Below are 20905 nucleotides of genomic sequence, written 5' to 3'. Positions count from 1 at the left end.
TCAGCCCCTTGTGGGAAAGAAAAGTCTATTGAGTATCTTTTTGCATTATAAGTTCTCATTCATTCTCTTGCATTCTTTTAGGATTTCAATATGGTTTGGAGTGTGCAGCAGGGGAGAGAATGCAGAGAAAGAAGTAGAGATTTCCCTTGATTCCAGAACCCATCATGGCTGAGTCAGCTACATCAGCTACAAGGTCAAATCCCAGCTCTTTATGGTTCGATACAGCTAGGACTGAGCTGAAAGATCCTGAAATGTGATAACATACTCAGAAGGGCTTTTGTGAAATCCACAGAGTGACTTGAGAGGGAACAGAGTAAAACCACTACATGTTAAAGAAAGGATGAAAAAGAGATTCGGTCACAAATCCGGAAGCATAGATTTGGTTTATAGGGACAATCCGAACTTGTGCAGAGATTTCAGGGCTTGAATTTTGGGAATTACTTTGGATGTCTCACCTTTATCTGGAAATTCAAAAACGCAATATCTTGAATTTATAGGCAAAAGTATATAAATATGTCATGTCTTTCTAGGCTTTATGTTTCTTTAGGTTTCTAAATTAACTGTATGTTCTAGAGCCCAATAGTGTCAAATTGTGCTTCAAGTCAAAAGATAAGGGAAGTCTCCTGTTATCTATCACACTTCCCACAGCAAAACCTACTTCATTAACCAACCCCTAGATCTACTCTCCTACCCAAAGGCAAACACATAACCCTGAAGTTAACCTGATAGAATTTAAAATTAGAGGCAACTTCAAAGATTTCCCAAGGATTTTATTCAGCCATCACTTTCAGATGTAAAGAATACATTTCATAACTCCATTCCAAATAAAATCAGATCATCATACCTATCATAGTGCCTGGCCCATAATAGATGTCTATTACACGTATTACAGCAGTAATGACCATAATACTGATTATTTTGTGAGAATGCCAATGTACCCCGACAATTCACCAGCTCATTTTTTAAATTTAAGACTGAAATATGTATTCTCTTAATAATCTATCTTTGTAGAGGTAGATTTTTTTTAAAAGCCTGTCACCTTGAGTGACAGGCAGACCCATCCAGTGCTATTCAACTTCAGCAATCTAAAATGATGTCACATTAAATCTGACTTGCTAATTTCACTGAACCAATGTCATGTTTTGCAAGTGGCTAAAAGGAGGGTAATCATACTAGCCTTACTCATTGTCCTCTCTGTCTGATTGTATCAGAATTATTGTCAGGAGTTAGGCCCCTCTTAGGATAAAACATAAAATAGAATAAGAGCAGTGTCAACAATTGTATAGATACAGAGTTGACAACGGAATTTGGGAAAACAAAATGAGAAACAAATAGCCATGGTTGGCTAAGGAGAGGCGATAGTTCCCTTATGAGGATGAGAATCTGTACATTAGCCACCTTGCAGTAAAGCCAGAATGAGAAAGATAGAGGAGTTGCAGGTGGAGAAGTATGGTATTAGACTCCCTGAAGTTAGGTGAGTATGTCCACTATAAGGACTGTCTCCATTCTACTTAATAATGCCTTCTGACTCAAGGAGATGTGTTTAGGATGTCAAAATGAAAACATAAAAAAGAGTCTTTCCTGTATGCATTCAGCAGTCTCTCAGAACAATAAGTGAGAATTCACATACTGTGGTGCAGGGGCTCCACTCAGCAAAGACAAGAGAACCCCTGCCAGCAGATTTCAAGATCAACTCATAGTGATCAGTAATGTGACAATATAGGAAAGGGCAATGCAAACCAAATCTGGAGGCACTGTAGCATACCTCTCAGGACTCCAAAGAAATACCCTGCGGAAAGTTCTAGAGGGCAAGAGTTATCATGTAATAAAACTCTTTGCATTGTAAGCAATAAAACCTAATACAAATTAGTGTAATCAAAAAAAGTTGTGAGTTTATGAAAAATCAAAAGATTGGTGCTAACTTTGAGAATGGCTAAATACAGGGCTTCAATAAATGTCTTCAGTTCTCTCATTTTTATCAGGAAATCTTTTAATGGAAGCAAAATATCCACTGGACTCATATCAATTTTGTAGCTAGTTTTTCTAAAGAAAAGGACTCAAATATATCTAGACTCTCTGATTCGCCCATCCCAGAACCAACTATTGTGAACAAGGGTTTGAAATACTCTCATTTTTTAGCCTGATTCTGGCACGTACCCATGGAAAATTAACAGTGGTCACCATAATATCTCTTGTTATCTTCCAAATAGCTATCCAAACCATCAGACTTAAGCATGTAAAATTAACCAATCAGTATGAGAACTAAGTTGCTTCTTTACTTCTTCTTTTTTTTTTTTTTTCAGAAATTTCAGGTGTGCAACTTCTATTTTCTATTGTGTCTGTGTCTTCTGAACTTTCTCTGTGCGGACTGGTGGTCTGAGATTGTATTTAGCTGCTTCGTCTTGACATTTTCCTGTTTTTCTGGACCAACCCATTGCGTGGCATTCCAGGTGCTTCCTGCACTTGCTACCAGTCCCTTGGTGCTGGGAATTGGACCAGGAACTTGGGAACATCTGATCTGGGGTTCCCAGAGTAGTGGAGAGGCATGGAGTGGTGGCTCACAGATGCTCCCCTGATGGCAGTGGGGGCTCAGGGTGCGGCTTCTTCTCTGGGCCTGTGATGGGCTCACTGGATCCCTCTAGGTGCAGGGCCTTAGGGTATGGCTTCTTTCTTGAACCTTTTCTGGGATCATTGAATCTTTCATGGCCATTGGAGCAGAACTTTGGAATATGGCTTTTTTTTTTTCTATCAAATCCATTTTTTCACAGATTTGGCTCAGCTCTGCTATTTCCTTGCCAATTTTCTGTCTAGTTGTTCTCTTAGTGACATGGGATATTGAGGTCTCCCATTTTAATTGTGTTATTGCTTATTTGACTTTCCATGTCTACCAATAACTAACTTTCTTATATAGCTGGATGCTCCTCTGTTAGGTGCAGATATATTTATGATTGTTGTGGCATTTGTGCTGTCTCCAGCTTTCTCGTTGACCACAATCAATCTTGTGTTATTCCTCTTAGCTTCATTTTGTGGCTGATGGGTTGATTTCTCATGATGTCTTGCTATTTTTAGAAGATCTTTCTTTTCATGATCACTAGCTGAAACTCTGTTTAAAATATAAAATTCTACCCTTTCCTTCTTTTAATCCATTGCATATACTTTCAATGGAAGTTTTAATCTTTTGTATCTATTTTTATGTATGTTCATGGACTCTTTCTCTCCTATGGTGGGTATTTTTTGTTTCTGTCTTTCTCTAATCTCATCCATTCTTTTACTTGTGTCTTCTCTAATATCATTGATTTTAAACATCATTTCTTTTTGTACCTTAGAGATCATTTTCCATCCACTGCCTTTTCCACTTCTGTTCACTGTTTTCCTTGTACATTGTTTGGCACGGTGTTGGAGGTCTGAAGAGTTTGTGCTGGAAGATTGAAAGAACAGAAGTCCAAAGGCAATGATGAACACCAGAGTTGTTCTAAAGAAGCAACAGGGTAGACTTTCTTCTTCTTTCCCTTTGTTTACATCCACACTACAAATCTATTGGTTGATGCTACAAATCTATTGGTTGATGCTACAAATCTATTGGTTGATGCCACCCACATCTCAGATAGGTCTTCCCTCTTTAGTATACAGCTTACACGTCAATCATCCATATAAACCTAGAACTATGCTCTACTACTTCACTAGGCAATTCTTAATCCACTCAAATTGACATCACAGTTAACTCACTCATATCTTATATTTTTCCAAACTAAGCATGACTACTTGTATAATAAATTAAATTATTCTTCTCTGGGATATAAGTATACATATACATGTATATATATACAAGCAAGCAAATAGGTCTTCAGATATATTCAGAAGTAATTAGATTATATATGTGGTAGACAAAGTTAGGAAAGAATGGAAGGAGCAAATCCTAGTCCAAATGAGGTAACAAGTATCTCCCCACTTAAGCAATTAAAATATAGAAAAAACTATGAATTAATGAGTTTTAAATACTGAGAAATAGCATGTTCTGGTGATTCTTTTTAAAGGGAAAACAACAGGACACAAGGAGAGTCTGGTTGTGAGTTTTCAAGCCACAGAGATACTATCAGCTTCACTGAGATAAAGATACAGATATGAGAATTTCAGAAAAGCAGTCAGCTAGCACTTTGATGACAGAGTACTAAAAAGATGTAACCACTGAAGAAAGCTTCATTTGGAGAATGAGGAGAGCTTCTTGGAAAGGTAAGAGCTACAAAGAGAGAACTGGAAATCTGCAGTTTTCTGGAAATTTCCACTGAATATTGATCAGCATGTATGCAAGGAAACTCCCTGGTGATGCAGAAAGGACTACATGAATGAAAAATACTCAGAGATCACACAGACCTGGAGTTTGGGATTCAATAACCATAGAAGGAATCTTCATAATCTACAAGGAATCAGGCAGAGTACTCAAAAAGTCATGGACTCAGTAATGTGTAAGAATTTTGCCTAGAATGAATATGATTCCAGTCCACCTAACAGAGCTTAAACAATGCCTTGAGTGGATCAATCTTTTTTCAAGTAACTTAACTATACCCTAGATCTAAGCTCAAAGGAAAAACATGCATTACCCAACAAGATACCATTTACAATATCTTTCAAGCAGCAAAAATTACCAGATATGAAAATAAGCAAAATATGCCACAAAAATAAATCAATGAAATAGTCTCATAAATTACATAGATGACAAGAATCAGTAGGCAAGAACCTTAGAGTAGTTATTATAAAAATATTCCATTGTCATGGAAAACATAATAACAATCAACATGAAAAAAAATTTTAAAAACCAAAAATAAACTTCCAGAGTTGAAAACAATGAAGACTTGATCAGAGGTACAAAGCATTAGGCACAGTACATAAAAACCATACACACTTGACAAAGAAAGAGAAATTATGAAAAACGAACCACATTGAAAAGAAATAAATTAAGTAACCAGAGTATCAATAAACTGAGACCACCTAATACGTATGTAATTTGAGGTCCCAAAGGAGAAAAGGAACAGAAGACAAAAAATATTTGCAAAAACAATGATTGAAATACTTGAAATTTTATATCTATAAATAATATAGATCCAAAAAGCTCAATGAACCAGAAACATAAGAACAGTGCAAATTATAGCAATGCAAGAAATTTAATTGCATAATGATAGCACAGCAAAAATACCTTTCAGGAATGAAGAGCTTGTACAGAAATAAAGATGCACAAAACCTGATAAAATTCAGCAGAGGGGCTTACATAAACACAGGTGCACGCATGCATGCAGTCACACATGTGCACATTCAAGTTAAATGAAATCCTCCATGAGCAAAAAAATTGATACTAAATGAAAGCTAGTTACACAGGAGTGAAGAACATCAACAGTGGTAAGAATGGGGATACTTTTTCAAAAACTTCTCTAAAAACTAACTCTTGAGAGCAAAATACAAACAATGAAACATGTAGAAGTAAAGTGTACAACAATAGCACAAAGGTTGGAAACGGAAATGGCCATCTGCTGTCATTGGGTTCTTTTCCTATATCTGAAGTGATACAGTTTTACTTAAAGACTCTACTACAAAAAATAAAATAAAAACAAGCTACACACAGTAAAAAAGCATTACAACAGACTTATATTAAGATGAAAAAGAACTCACTTAATAAAAATAGATGAAATAACTCATCACCTAATAAAAAGAATATATCACCTAATAAAAATAGATGAAAAATTTAAACACAATTTCACCAAAGAAGGTGTATCAATAGCAAATAAGCCCACGACAAGATACTCATTAGAAATCATTAACAAGAAAATTAAAACACGATGAGGTTTCCCTACATAACCAATAGTGATAGTAATGGATGATAAAATTGAGCAGACTGGCCATACCAACTGTGGGCAAGATTTTCAGTAACTAACATTCTTATATGTGGCTGCTGTGAATCAAAAATAGTAAAATTACTTATGGAAAGCAGTTATCATTTTCTTAAAATATTAAACATAAGCCTTTTATCTGCTACAACCATCCCATTTTTAGATACTAACCTAAAAGAAATGATGACACGAATGTTCATAGCAACTTTATCCACAGTTGCCAAAAACTAAACAAAAACAAAAACTAAACTAAACTAAACTAAACAAAAACTAAACATTATTGGCAAATAGCCAATAAATAAACAAATGCATTGTTAATGAATAAAAAATTCATTGTTAATGAATAAACAAATTTTGGTACTATTCAACAATAAAGAGTAGTGAACAATTAACACAGCATCTTCTATGAATCATGCCAGTCAAAAACAAAAAGAAAATAACACTTCCTTCACATTTCCATTTTAAAAATTGTAGAAAATCCAAACTGGTCTGTAATAGAAGTATGATGCCTAGATGACTGAGAATGAGCCTTGGGAGGCAAAAAGATTGATTAAAAAGAAAACTTTGAGAGATTAAATGTATGTTGATTATCTTGATTATGGTTAGAGTGACATGTATGTGTCAAAACTCATGAAATTGTGCACTTTAAATGTATGCATTTTATTCTGCAATTATACCTGAATAAAGTTGTTTCTTAGAATTTCATTTTTTTGTTTTTTGTTTTGTTTTTTATTTTGTTGTTTTGTTTTGTGTTTTGGTATCAGGGATTGAACTCATGACCTTGCGCTTGCCAGGTGGGTGCTTGTGGCCCTGAGATAAACCCCCTTCATTTTTTAAAAATAAAAACATCTCTGAGTTATCAAATACTTATAACAATTGAGCATATTTTCGTGAGACATTTCGTGATCTCATTCTACTAGAGATTAAAGGAGATTAAAGCTGCAGCTACCCAGCAACTCTCAGGGAGTGCAGACTTTTTCCTGCATACTTTTTCCAGCATCTTTCCAACAGATCAAGTGCTGTAGGTACAGATTAGCTCCAGGAACTTTCTGTCCACTGCACCCACCTGCTTACCCTCAGGTAGGATCAGCACACCAGAAGAGAAGGCTGATGCGGCAGATGAGCAGGGTAGACAGAAGAGGATTGCATTCCTCAGGCATCAAGTGATGGGTTCTTCCACTTCTTTGGTTGCTATCCTCAGCCTGTCACTCCCCACCATCTTCTCCATGTTTCTCACTACATGTTCTTGGTTTTTGTTGTTGTTTGTTTGTTTGTTTTTGGTACCAGGTATCGAACTCACAACCTTGCACTTGCCAGGCAAGCATTTGGACTACTGAGCTAAACCCCCAGCCTTCTCACTACATGTTTTAAATTGATGCTATTCACTGTGTGATTCATGCATCTTCATCTGGTCGTGAGTCTCTGTGTGTTTGGTCTGTGAGATGCCAGGAGTGTGCTCTGAGGCTTCATAGTAGGATGGCCATCACTGAAACAGTGCACTTCCCCAAGTCTGTCTTTATTCATTTTACCCTCTGGTCTTCTAGATATTAGAATATGGAAAAATCTTGGGTGTTACACAGGTACTCAATTTCTTTCAAAAAAGTATTCTACTCTTTCAGATAAACTCCTTGTTATGCTTTATATGTCCCTCAAATTCCCATGGCTTTGAAGCAGAGCTCTTGGTGAGTGACTGGGTAAGGGGATGTTATACTCATCAGTGAATTTAACGACTTACGGGTTCCTTGTGGGATGTGCTATGAGGAGGTGGAAGGCAGAGACAGTCACCGAAGGCAGGACCTGAGAGGGTGACTCTCCTGCCCCGTCCCTCCTTCGCTCCCTGCTTCCTGGCCACAGGAGCAGCCTTCCCTTGCCAAACTTTCCCACCATTTCATCTTTGCCTTGGAGCCAGTTGACCTTGAGCTCTAAATATGAGCCAAAATAAACCTTTAAGTGTTGTGTATTTTGTCCCAGGGACAAGAAAGTGACTAAGATATTATTAAGTGGAAACCATTTTTCTGTGGTGAATTGCTTCTGCATGAGCTGTACCTGAATCACTGGCTTTTAAACAGAGAATTCTAAATTCAAATACATTCCACAGTACTTCAGTTCAACCCTGTATCAGATAAAGGACACCAGGGCGATCTTTCCCAGAATCATGGAATAAATTAAGTTTGTGAACCGAAGTACCACCATATTACCCATACTCTTGTTCTTATTACTAAAGGTCTCTGAAATTCATTAGTAGTGCCATGATTTGGATCTGAAACATTCCCCAAAAGGCCATGTGTTAAAGCTATGCGTCTTGGCCTGTGGTACTATTAGGAGGTTGTGGAGCTTGTAAGTAACGGAGCTATCCTTGAGGGAAACTGAGGCACACCAGTCTCTTCTTTTTCTCTTTCACCATCTGGAAAAAAGGTAAGTAGTTTTCTCCAGCTCATTCTCCTTGCCAGGATGTCTGCCTTGCCACAAACACAAAAGCAACTGGGCCAATCAGTCAGAGACTGGGACATCCAGAACTGTGAGCCAAATAAAGCCTTTTTAAAAGTTAATTATGTCAGGTATTTGCTGTGGTAACGAAAGCTAATGAACCGAGTTAGAAAATCTTTCAGAAGTTTAGATTTCTCAAAGTAAAATTCTAATGCGGAGTACAATCTTTTCTTTGTCAAGTTGCAGTTGCTAAATGGCATCTTCTTTCTGGTGCCTGGTATGGAAAAACACAACACATAATGAATAATCAAAACCTGGTCAGTGTCTTTGTCTTTTCTGTTCCTCTGCCTGTGCAACATTTCTGCTGAGTAGCAGTTCTCTCTGCTTCATTTCATCTCCAGAAGTGGGGTGCAGCAGCGCAGGCCTGCACACCATGTGCACTGCTTTTGGTTTCTAGTTAGTTTCTTCACCTCTCTGGGCGCTGCCCTCCCACAGCCTCTGCCCAGGATGGAACCAGTTTCTGCCCACAGTTCTTAATAAGGTTCATTCTCCCTCTATTCTCCCCCACTGCTGAGCCAGGTACGTTTTTACCTAAGCCAGGAGTTGAAAGTCCTTTAAAGGCCAAAACCAACAGAACAGCCATAGGAAAGGAAGTTAACAGCAGGCCCCACAATTTCAGTACTTCATCATCATTGTGAGAGGATTTTTCACAGACCTTCGAAAGTTCCCGGATCCATCCAATTACTATGCAAAGAAACTCCCTGCCCTACCTATAGTGTAACCTACTACAATCCTATGTAGAGACAACTAGATTGGATTAGGTAAGAGCCACCTCGTGATTCATGAACAAAAGCTCAAGTTGAGGGGACTTTTCTCCATTATACTAATAAGGCTGTCGCCTCCAGGATCTCCTTTCCCTTCAGATACCAACTCCTATTCTAAACTTTTTCTCCTACTTAGATAAGGGAAAGAGCTCATTTGAAGGAGATTTGATGCTGAAGTCGTTCATGTTTATCCTTGTGGGTGTACACATACTGTTTCTGTTTCACCCCCACTCCCTTTGGGGGTTTGTTTGTCTGGTTTGTTTGGGTTTTTTGTATTTTTATTTTATTTTGGTTTGTTTTGTGTGTAGGTGTGTGTGGGGTTTTTTTGGTGGTACTTAGGCTTCAAACCCAGGGGCAATCCACCACTGAGCTACATTCTCAACCCCTTTTTATTTTTTGAGACAGAATCTCATTAAGTTGCCCAGGCAGGACTTGAATTTGCAATCCTCCTGCCTCAGCCTATGAAGTTCTGAGATTAAAAGCCTGCACCACTGTTGTAAATCATCCTTTCTGAGGCAACCAGATTCATGATGTGTGACTGTCAGACGTGAGAGGTAAATAAACTTTATAAGATAAGGAAGAAGGTTAGGAGGAGAAAAAAAAGAAATATATGTGAAGGTGAACAATTTCCTCAGGAAATAAAATCCTATTAACCCATTTTTGCCCAAACTTTAAAAATTCTCAAACCCTATTTAGAACAGTAAACCCCTCAAGTCAAAAATTGCCCACATAACTAGACAGACATTTCTTTAATGTTTATTTTTCCTCACTGACTAAGCCAGAAACCTGAGCTTCTACAGACACAATAAAAGCTTCAGGTACTGCCAACCTTAACAAGCTGGTTCAGGTGGTATATTAAAATATTTCTTTAGGAGGGAAGGTGAGGTTTTCTAAATGAGAAATCACATATCACAAACTATCTAGTTTTTGACTAAAAACTGTTGTAAAACTTGCAGTAGAAAAATACACATAACCTCAATTCTCTAAATGTCTCTATTCCTAACATTAAGTCAAAACCACAAAGTAAAAGAAAATTTGTAAAAGATATCTGTAAACTTAAGCTTCACAGTTTTTACTCATGGGAACTGAAGAGTTCTTGCTTAATTTAATCTGAGTTGCTCCTCCCAAATTATCTACATAATATCATTGATAATTAGTTCTCATGCTAAACAGCTTACAAAATCTAGATTTATCTTTTCTCATTTTTTGCTTTCTTTTTAAATTTAGCTGTGTGTATGAGCTACTCAGCAGAGAAGGGAAATGAGATGGGAGGCCACTCAGACCCCATGAAACTGGGTATATTTTCAATTGAACAATTAGCGCTATTCCCAAGTAATGCTCCAGGGCCTAAACAAACGAAGTCTCAGTCTGCATAATTCCTGCTGATCTTCCAGTGTCTCTCTGTCCTGCTTTCTGGACATAAAAACGAGACAAAGGAGAGGCCTTTTCTCTACCATCTTATCCCAATCTAACAGAGACATAGTTCTCTTAAGGGTGAAGATGAGACTGCGTGTATCTATCTGTAGAATCAAGCTGTGTGCAAACTTAATTGCTTGGACGTCCCTCACTTGGACCACCACTGATTTCAGAGAACCTTCAGACCAACATGATAGCAGTGCATTATTAGTCATTTCTGACGATTGCAACAGGTATATACATGCATTTTTCTTAATAGTTGAAACTGAAATATTGCTAATATTGAAATACTAGCAGTTATTAACTTTTAAAGGTGAGCGTGTAGCACTGTGGAAAACTTAAAGTGAAATATTAATTTTGTGAGTGAATCTTTTGTTTGATAGTCATGCTGCAAGCCAGTTGTTTATAGCTGCTTTTTGTTTCTTTCTCCCCAAGAAAGTGCAGGGAAAGAAACTGCTCAATAAAGATATACTTGAGAATCAGAACAATTCATTATTCTGTTAGTAAAAGGGAAAACATACCAAGAGTGAGAGAAGTCATAATAATTAATATAAAGCAAAATAAGACTGAGATTGTTAGCCTCCGTGTAAACTTTATTGTATACATTCAGAGCAGTTTTCTCTCAGCTTTCAACAATCACAAAGCATGGTAAAGGAAACCAATGTAGCTCGGCAAATATGGCAAAGGACAGCAAACTACTTAAAGGGAAAATTGTTATAAGACAAATGAAGGCCCGGGCATGTAGCTCAGAGGTAGAATGCCTGCCTCGCCTGGGTGAGGCCCTGTGTTCTATCACTAGCTCTGCAAAAGCGTAGGGGAAAGCAGACAAGTGAGAAACTGCAATAACTGCAAAAAAAAGAGTAACCATTCAAATAGGATAATTGAAAGGTTGGAACAAGGCTTGGCCATTTCCATCTTTCTTTCAAAGAAAGTTTGTTTTTCTTAATTCCCTTAATATTGAAATAAAGTTCTCATAGCTAAGAAGGGTTTATTGGCAGAACCAGGAAAATTGTGTGAAATAAGAGTGTTCTGGATACTCAAAGATACTTAATGGGAAGATTAAAAACATGCCAGCACATTTTAGTATATCAGTTTTTTATTTACTGTAGTATCTTCATATTTGATTTTTAACACATATCAAAGTACGATTATGCTTTTTCTTTGCGTTCAGCTGAGATAATTTACGGTGCTTAACACTGTAGGCCAACATGTCAGCATGTTTTATTTTAGAGTTTAACTTACATCAGAGCTGTAGGAGTTTTGAAGGCTTAAATCTTTTAAAAACAATCTTACAGATAATGAGAAGATCCATTTTCACAAAATACAGCTAATCTTACACTTCTTTTGAAAGCTCGGAAAAAATATATTTTTTGTAATAGGTCTTACAAATTTTTCAATATTTTCACCCATTCTTAGAGTTTTTTTATAGCCGAGAATAATAGTGGCATTTATTCTTTCTGAATTATTCTACTTCATGTTAATTTGGAATTATTCCTGTTAATTTGGAAGAATGTTGCTTTAGAATTCAAGACAGGTATTTTAAAGGAAGGCATAATTTTGAATGACTTTTCCTAACCTTGCAACATACCTCTTCCAAATGTGTTCACCCCACTCTGCAGGAGCTCTTCTTTCCATGTGGAAGCACATCACTAATTCTAATTAGCCAAAGTGCATCCTGAACGTTCTTCTCTTTCAAAAAGCACACACATCTTCAAATCAAAAGAAAAGCCAAATTCAATGTTCCCAATTCTATTGATTTTTTTTGAATCTTAAAAGATAAAATATGGTATTCTCCTCCCGTGAATGAAAAAAGCTATTGAAAAGTAAGAAATAAATGAAAAACAAAATAATTATATCTTTTTTAAAAGTAAAACATTTATAACCAACAGATGAGTCATTTATATTTGTATTTCTGGTTAGAATTCCATTTTTTCAATTTTGTTTTCCAATCTTTTTAATGTTTCATGTGAAAAAACACATGATATTTTAAAATAAACAGTATGCTAAGTTAATTGGTAAACTTCTGGGTTTTCTCCCTAAACTTCCATAATCTCTTGTTTATAGTTCAAATGCAGTAAAACATACCAACTTATCTGAGGAAGATCTTCCAGGTATTTTTCAACTTAGATAAGACTTTTATGGATAAAAAAGCATGGGGCTGGGAATGTGGCTCAGTTCTTGCCTTGCATGCACAAGGCCCTGGGTCTAATCCCCAGCACCACCACAAAAGGAAAAAAAAGATAATAAAACATATTTAACATTAACAGGAATACTGGCTTTTGTACGTCACAGAGAAAGGAGGAACTGTGCAAGGAAAAAACTATGTGGTGGCTTCTGAAGAGCAGAAATAGACATCTTGAATGCTCTGTGTCTTCCATAGGAGCCCGTGACCTCAGGCTGAGTGAGGTTACCACCAATATCTCAGCTGACTCTCAACACTCCTAATATTACTGGAAATATCCTAAGCAACCCAGGTACTTTCCTATTTCCTCTATAGTCTACTCTTATAAAAGAGATACTCCCCAAAGACCAAAAGGGGTGCTGTTACCAAATATTCTATAAAGATGACTTAAATGAATGAACAAAAGAATAATATATAAGAAATGTGCAGTATGTTTTTAAGATCCCCTTCCCTTTGGCCCATTTGTGTCTATTACTAAGTAAACTCTCTTGCAAGCCAGAACATGATATTCTCAGTATCTAGTCCATTATTGGTATATAGCTAATTTAAACTGATATCTGAAGTTCTTAAATTACAGAATAGCACTAAGGAAACAGGCAGTGTCATGTAATGGTTATATTTCAGATAGAGACAGGTGGCTTCAGATCCCAGCTCCACCCCATGTGTGCCTTTGGAAAAGCAAATTAATTTTTTCTCTTAAAAATAGAGAAAGAAAGAGAGAAGAACAGCACCTACTTTACCTGTTAGTGGTAAAAATTGAGTAAGTTAAAATATGAAAAATACTTAAAACCAAGCAAAGTGTTTGCTTTGTGCTATTATTTTTAACATTTATCCTAGGCTTGAAGTTTTCTAAGAAACTCTAGCTTTTAAGGTTTTTCAATTTGTTTACTTGCAGTAACTTCCTGCTTTTAAGGGGGAAAAGACTTTTTAAACTTGTAAAAAGACTCAAAGTCTTTATGGACATCAAATAGTTCTTACAAAGCAACATTTTGATGAGTTAAGTGTAAAAGAATCAAAAACATACGGATTAAATTTCCTTTATAATTCACATGAGCTTAAAATCAAGAGAAAAGTGCTTAGCAAAACACACTTTGGGTTTGCCAAACCCAGAACACTGAAAAACAGTTCAAGACATTCTCCAGACCCAGAGCAAAACCAGGTCCCCCCATGCACAGTTAAAATCCCCACTCATCTGGACCTCTGAACTTCAAACTATTCTACAGCTTGCCTTCTTTGAACCTATCTTCACAAAGGGTAAATATCCCCAAAATTATGAGCAAGTATGCTGCACCTCATAAGTAACATATAAGCAGTTTATAATTTAAAAGACAAATAGTTTATCATCTGCAAATGACTTTCATTCCAATATTTTATTATCTTATTGTAACGCAATAATAACTTTTGCATATATTAAAATTAAGATATAGATGTCATATAAAAATAGATATTATATTTTTCTGATTACATTATAACCATGGGGAAGAGATGACCTGGACATGTAAAAGTATTCAGGACTAAATAATGTTCTAAAAATTATTCTGCATATAAAAATATTTTCTAATATGATGTTTTTAAAGAGCAGAGTATATTTATTGAGAGAAATAAAGCTTCTGCCTGAGAGACAGACAGAGGTGTCCCAAGTGGGTTGCCAAAGAATCTCCCTTTTCTGGGGACTTTTATAGAGCAAAACCAAGAGGTGAAATGGGTCTAAGATGGAGAAAAACATGGAAATTCACAAGGCAGAGCGGCATGAGGGTATTTTTTGCTGCAGCCTCACCAGCATTTGCTATTATTTGATTTACTAATGCTATCAATTCTTCCGGTAGCAAGATGGAACCTCCGTGTTGCTGTAATTTGTGTTTCTCTAGCTTTTCTAATCACAAGAAAGGTTGGACATATTCGTGTACTTATGACCATTTTCATTTCTTCTCCTGAGAAGTGTCATTTATTCCATTTGCCCATTTTTTAAACTGGGTCTTTTATTTATAGGGGTGTCTAATTTTTCAGCTTGTTATATATTCTAGATGTTAATCCTCTGTCTGAGAAATGACTGGCAAAGTACTTTTTTTCCATTCTGTAGGTTCTTTTAATTTTGTTGGCTTTTTTTCCTTTGCTGTGCAGAAGATTTTTAATTTAACATGATTCCATTTGTTGATTGTACGATTTCTTGTGTCGTTGGGGTTCTATTCAGAAACTCCTTGCATTTGTCCATGTCTTCAAGGTTTTACCTATTTTATCTTCTAGCAGATTTAGTGTTTTGTTTTAACAGTTAAATGTTTAATCTAGTTTGATTTTAGTTTACTTCATGGTGAGATAGGTAGGTTAGGACTCAATGTTCAGCATGAGGATATCTGATTTTCCCACTGCTACACATTAAAGAGGCTACTTTTCTTTCAGTGTATGTTTTTGGTACTTTTGTCAAAGATCAAATACCTGAGTTGCCTGGAGTTGTTTGTGCTTCATCTCATCTGTCCACTGATGCATGTGTCTTTTGTTGTTCCAGTATTATACTGTTTTTATCACTGTAGCTCTGTAATATAACTTCAAATCTGGGATTGTCATGCCTCTTGCTTTGCTTTTGTTAGCCAGTATTGCTTTTTTTATTATTAAACACACTACATTTTTTACCTTATTCTGTCATTTTTTCTTTTTTAATTGTTCACACATGAACTTAGCAAAAATGTGCTTTATAGAAAACCATCTACAAATTTAAAATGAAAATAATGTACATAACACACATACATTACTGTTGAATTGTTAGGAATTAATTTAATCTGCACAAGTGATCATGAAATACTAGGTGATTTGATTTTCTTAAATCTGGCACGAGACCATGACTTCAAAAGAATGTTGATGTTGAAAGGTAGTACAGCTGGGGATTTCACTCAGCAGCATAAGCACCTGCCTGGCAAGCGCTAGGTTGTGAGTTCGATCCCCAATACCAACCAAAAAAAAAAGGTAGTACAAAAATGCCTGTTAACAAAACTGCTTAATAGTGTCAAGAAATAGCATAAAACCCTTTTTTCTTTTACAGATGCTTTTCTAAATCCATTCTTGATGCATTCTCTCTCCCTTTCAGAGGATCAGTTGTGCAGACTGATGAGGTGAAAAACCAATTTCTCTTAAAAAAAAAAAAAAACTATTTACAAAGCATACAAAGAATTTTACATAAGGTGTTACTGCAGACCTAGCTTAAAGAGAATACGGCTGAGGGCAGAATACACTTTTACTTCTACAAATATAGATCCTTTTCCCTATTTCTGGAAGAAATCCATTGTTTAGGGCACAGGCTATAAATGGCATACAAGGCAAAGACAGAAACAAAGACGTTTGTAAATCTTTTATATTTCCAGCAGTTGAGACAGTATTTTAGTGCTGAGGTTACCTCTAGAGGCAAAACCCGAGCCAGCTATTAAGCAGCAGAACACAACAGTCATTGAAAACACAGCCATTTCTCTATAAGCACGTTCCTTGCTCTCCTCTTCTAGCAGCTGTAGGCATCTGTTTACTCTGAGTATCTGTCATCCTAATGAAGCTGCATCTACAACAGGCCTGCCATCTGCTGTTCCTTCAACTGTTGCATCTACATTTGAAATGCTCTACACAGAATTATTTCTGACCAGCTGTCCATTTTGGCAAACAGCAATTTCACTCATAGAACACTCACTTTTTAGCCTGCCAGCTGCACAGATTTCATCATTTTGAGGGGTTGGAGAAGGTCTTTCCACATCCAGAAAATCTAGAGGTCTTTCCTTTCATGTAAGTACATGAGGCAGTGTTTTTAATGCCAGAGGCTTTGCTTCAGTTGACTGAATGAGGTCAAGATCTGCTGGTCTTGCAAATGTAATTTCTTCATTATTTCCTGCTATCACAATCCTCTGTGCAACTGGCATTATCACACTAGCATTTGGAATTCCTTCTTGGAATCTTGGTTCCAGGTCAGCATTTGGTGGTGCTGCTTTTAATTTTCCCAGGACCCTCACTCACCGACTGATACCTTTAGTTTCTATTGTTTAATACTGAATTCAACTAATTTCTGCCATCTTAGTGGCAGCGGGAGAAGAAAACACGGCCACACTAACCTGATGTGTACCAGGCGCTGCCTGATGTCTGGCACTATCAGCTCCTGGCTTCACTTAAATTCCTCAACTTGCTTCACCGTGCATGGGCTGGACTTGGAGCCCCTTACCTCATCGTGGGCCCTCTTGCAGTGTCCTGAAGCCACCATCCACCAGCTTCTGGGACACTTTCAGAGGCCATTAGCTGAGGGCCTTAGGCAGCCTGGACCAGGCACCACGGGGTGACCCCAGTGGGCTAGGACCCAGGGCTGATTTTGCTATTCTGGGTCTCTTCTAGTTTTATATGTACTTTAGCACTGTTTTTTCTAGATCTGTGAGGAATACTGTTGCTATTTTGATAACGATTAATTTAAATCTATACATCTGTTTTGAAATATAATCATTTTGACAACATTGCTTCTGTTAGTCCAGGAACTTGGGATATCTTTCCATTTTCTGACTTCCTCTTCAACTTCCTTTTTCAGAGCAATATAGTTTTCATTGTTTATGCCTTTCATTTCTTGCTTAGGCTAATTCCTAAATAAGCACTTTTTCTTGATGTTATTATCAGTAATACTGTTTTTGCTGATTTCTTTTTCAGTGAGTTCACTATCAGCATACAGGAATGCTACTGATATTTTTGCATTGATTTGTATCCTCCCACATTACTCAACTTGGTTGCTAATTCTAGGAATCTTGGTGGAAATTTTGGGTCTTCTTTACAGGGAGTCTTGTCATCTACAAATAATAATACATTGAATTCTTTCTTTCTTGCACAAGTCTCTTTTGTTTCTTTCTCTGGCCTAATTGCTCTCGCTATGTTTAGAGGACTAGGTTAAGTAGGAATAATAGTGGACAACCTTGTATAGTTCCTAATTTTAGAGAAGAAGCTTTTCGTTTCTTATATATACTTATTTTCTATAGTGAATTTAATCAGGAATGTACTTTAAGGTTTGTCTTGATAAGTCTGATATAATTCTAATAGTTTTCCCTTTGTAAGTAATTTGTTGTTTTTTTCTAACAGTTTTAATCTTGTGTTGAATTTCTAATATTTTAGTTGACTACAGTGTGTCATGAAGTGGTTTTTCTCAGGTTGTGACTATTTGGGATTCTATATGCCTCAGTTATCTGATGTTAAATCTTTTTTCCACATGTAAAATGTTTTCTACTATTCCATCTGTATCAGGGGTTTTGTGCCTTTTTTGCTTTCTTCTGATTTTCCACTAATTTTAGTTAATTTTACATTAGTCTTCATTACATTATTCAGCAGCTGTTGGACCAATTTTCCATATTCTCTTGTTTTTAAGGTCTTTCATTAACTGGTCACTGACAATGTCCTTGTCTTCTACTCCTGCATCTTCCCACGGGTCACGTCTGTTGTCCATACTTTTGATATGATATTTAATCTCCTAAATTTCTTCTTGAAGTCTTTTTATAGAATCTAATTCTTTCTATGTTGGTCAAATTATGATTATAATATATATCACTAGGACAAATTAGATATTGTAAAGGAAACAATTTTACCTCCACTAAAAATAGTACAATGTTCAACAATAAGACAGAGTTAACTATCTACAAAATCATAAAGGTTAAAGTTATTCTAGTATGGATAGAGGATGTAGAGAATAAGAGCAAAAAAAGGTGAAGTTTGAAAAATTAAGTAATAGAAGATAAGGTGATAAGAGTAAAATAAAAGTATCCCATTAAATGGTAAAAGGAAACTAATAGTATAAGATAAAAGTAATAGAAAAGCCAACAAGAGGCTAGAGAAAGAAGAAAACAGAGAATATGGAAGAAAAAAAACTACAAGTAAAAAAAATAGAGTAAGAAAAGAGATGAGAAAGGTTAAAAAACAAATGAACAAATATAACAGTTTGAAAAGCAAATAGGAAATAAAACTCAAAACATTACCAAAAAAATAAAACAAGAAAAATAATCAAGGAGAAAAATGGGTCAAAAATATTTTCTATGTATTTCCAACTGAGTGGTTTCTTTCTAAGAATAACAGTCTTTAGAAGCCAGCAAATTGAAGCCTTCTATACCCTCACTTTATAGCCTCTGTGTTGGTAAAGCGATCCCCTTGTCCAAGAGAATCCCCATGAATAAACCTCAGTTGCCCAGGCTGTCATATCCCTTCTCATGTTGGCAAATGGGGAAACAGTCAGACCCCCATTTGCTCTGGATGCAGACTGTAGATGAGGATGCCAGCAGAGTTCTGGACTAAAAGTCATTACCTTTGTTCCCTGTCATCTCTAAAAGCCATACTCACTGAGGCTGGTTTCACCACAGAACACAAACCTTGTGTCCTTCCTGGTATGAACTTCTCAGAGGATCTCAGATGATGTACATCTCCCATCTACCTCCGGTGGCTGTCTCTCACATAGTTTCTGTGGTAGGGTTATGCTTCAGTCTTGGAATTAAAATGTAGTATAATGATTCTTTGGCTTCATCTTGTACAATCAACCCTTCTCCAAACGATGCATGATTAAAATCTCTCTGGCAATGTGGCCAGCACTGCACTGGTTTACTTCTCCAACTCTATCTTGACATGAAAAAGTCATTCTTGGAGTAAAACTGGATAATGGTCCTGAAGTTTACCAATGTTGTGGGCTTTATGTGGGGCTAGCTCTGCTGGACAATCAATTATTTCTCCCTGAAGCAACCAACTTTTCTAGAGTTCTCTCTTCTTCTGAAGTTGGCTTCATCTCTGATTGGGTTAGTTGTTTGGTTGGTGAATATCTCTGTAGCCCTTTGTATAAAGGAACCAGTGTACACAGCTAGCTGGCATTGGTAATGATGGCAGGTTCTCCTCTTTTGGACATGGTGATAACAGATCCTCTTCTAATTTCTGAATATACCTTAAACTAAGATTAGAATGTGGTAAGACTAATTTAAGACACATTTCTCTGTTTTGAAATGTATTTTTTTTAAATGCTATGAATAAGTTAACTGAAAAGACACTGATGTTAAAGGTATTTTTCTCTGCGTAAGAACAAATTAAGGCAATATTGGTAACCCCTTCTTTTAGGAACTGTTTGTTTTTTTTTTTTAATAGGAAGTTTGCTGCTGAAAGAACTATCTCATAAATCAGACTCACATGTGTAAACATCATATTGTCTTATAGTGTAAGAAACTGAAAGTAAATAAGATTATAGTTATAAAAGTTATAAAAAACATAGTGAAAGGGAAAGAAACTGCTGAAAGGGAAATCATATTGTTTGATCAATTTTGTGCACCTGTATCTGGTAACCTGAGCAACTATTTTGAAAATAACGATATTTAATATAACAACCACTGTTAGGTTCCTATCATCATATTTTGAAATCCTGTATCACTATTTTGTTGTTGTTGTTATTGTCAGTGTTTGGCTGTTGTTTCCTTGATTGCTTTTTAATTTTTCTGTGCTTTTTTTTCTCTTTAAAATAAAAAAAGAACTGTGTCAACAAAAAATGTTGATTTTTTTGCCTCATGTTTAGGACTCATTAAAATATGATAAATATAGACATTAATGCATTTCATTAGTCTTATAGAAATGTCACTGAAGAACTCAGTACAGGATCTATCGTAATCTATGCCAGTCCTTACCATCCATATTGCTCTGGTTTGCCCAAGAATCTTTATAAGGAATTCAGGGTTAGATTTCCCACAGATAAATTATCTTGACTCCAAAGGGACTAGGAAGCCCTTGATTAGCATGGAAAGTGTTCCAATAATAAAATAAAAATATTCTTCAAACAGATTTTATTATGACTCATTCTGCTTACTATAAATTTTGATTCTGACTTCCAAAATGAACCTATCCATAATGTTTGCAAGTTCTGTTCTAGGCCAAAATTTTCAGCCCATAGAGAGAACAAGTTAAAAATATTTTAAAGATTACATTATAGGTTACTTTCAAGGCAGTGTATTAGAATTAATTTAACTTTTTAAAATAAACCAAAATAATGTAATAAAGTTAGCTTTTGGACATTTTGGGGGGACAATATTTCAGTAATGTCTATATGTCTCATGAGTTGTATACACATTTCTAGAATAATTTTAAAATTTGTAAACTGTTCCAATAGTATAAATATTTTCCAAGTAATGCAAATCACTTACAAAGGACTTGTTTAGCAAGGA

General features: G+C 36.1%; 1 long non-coding RNA gene and 1 pseudogene across 2 annotated transcripts in view; both read right to left on the bottom strand.

The window, feature by feature from the left end:
- LOC134472128 (uncharacterized) overlaps positions 1 to 20905 on the bottom strand; it is a 96263-nt gene that overhangs the window by 48366 nt on the left and 26992 nt on the right. The gene's annotated exons all lie outside the window — the stretch shown is intronic.
- On the bottom strand, positions 16116 to 19829 carry LOC100726678 (mitochondrial fission factor-like; annotated as a pseudogene).

Source organism: Cavia porcellus, unplaced genomic scaffold (assembly GCF_034190915.1).
Source record: "Cavia porcellus strain 051 isolate PalLab524CR breed Dunkin Hartley unplaced genomic scaffold, mCavPor4.1 scaffold_22, whole genome shotgun sequence".
Classification (NCBI taxonomy): Eukaryota; Metazoa; Chordata; class Mammalia; order Rodentia; family Caviidae; genus Cavia; species Cavia porcellus.
This window is presented reverse-complemented; position numbering and strand designations above follow the sequence as displayed.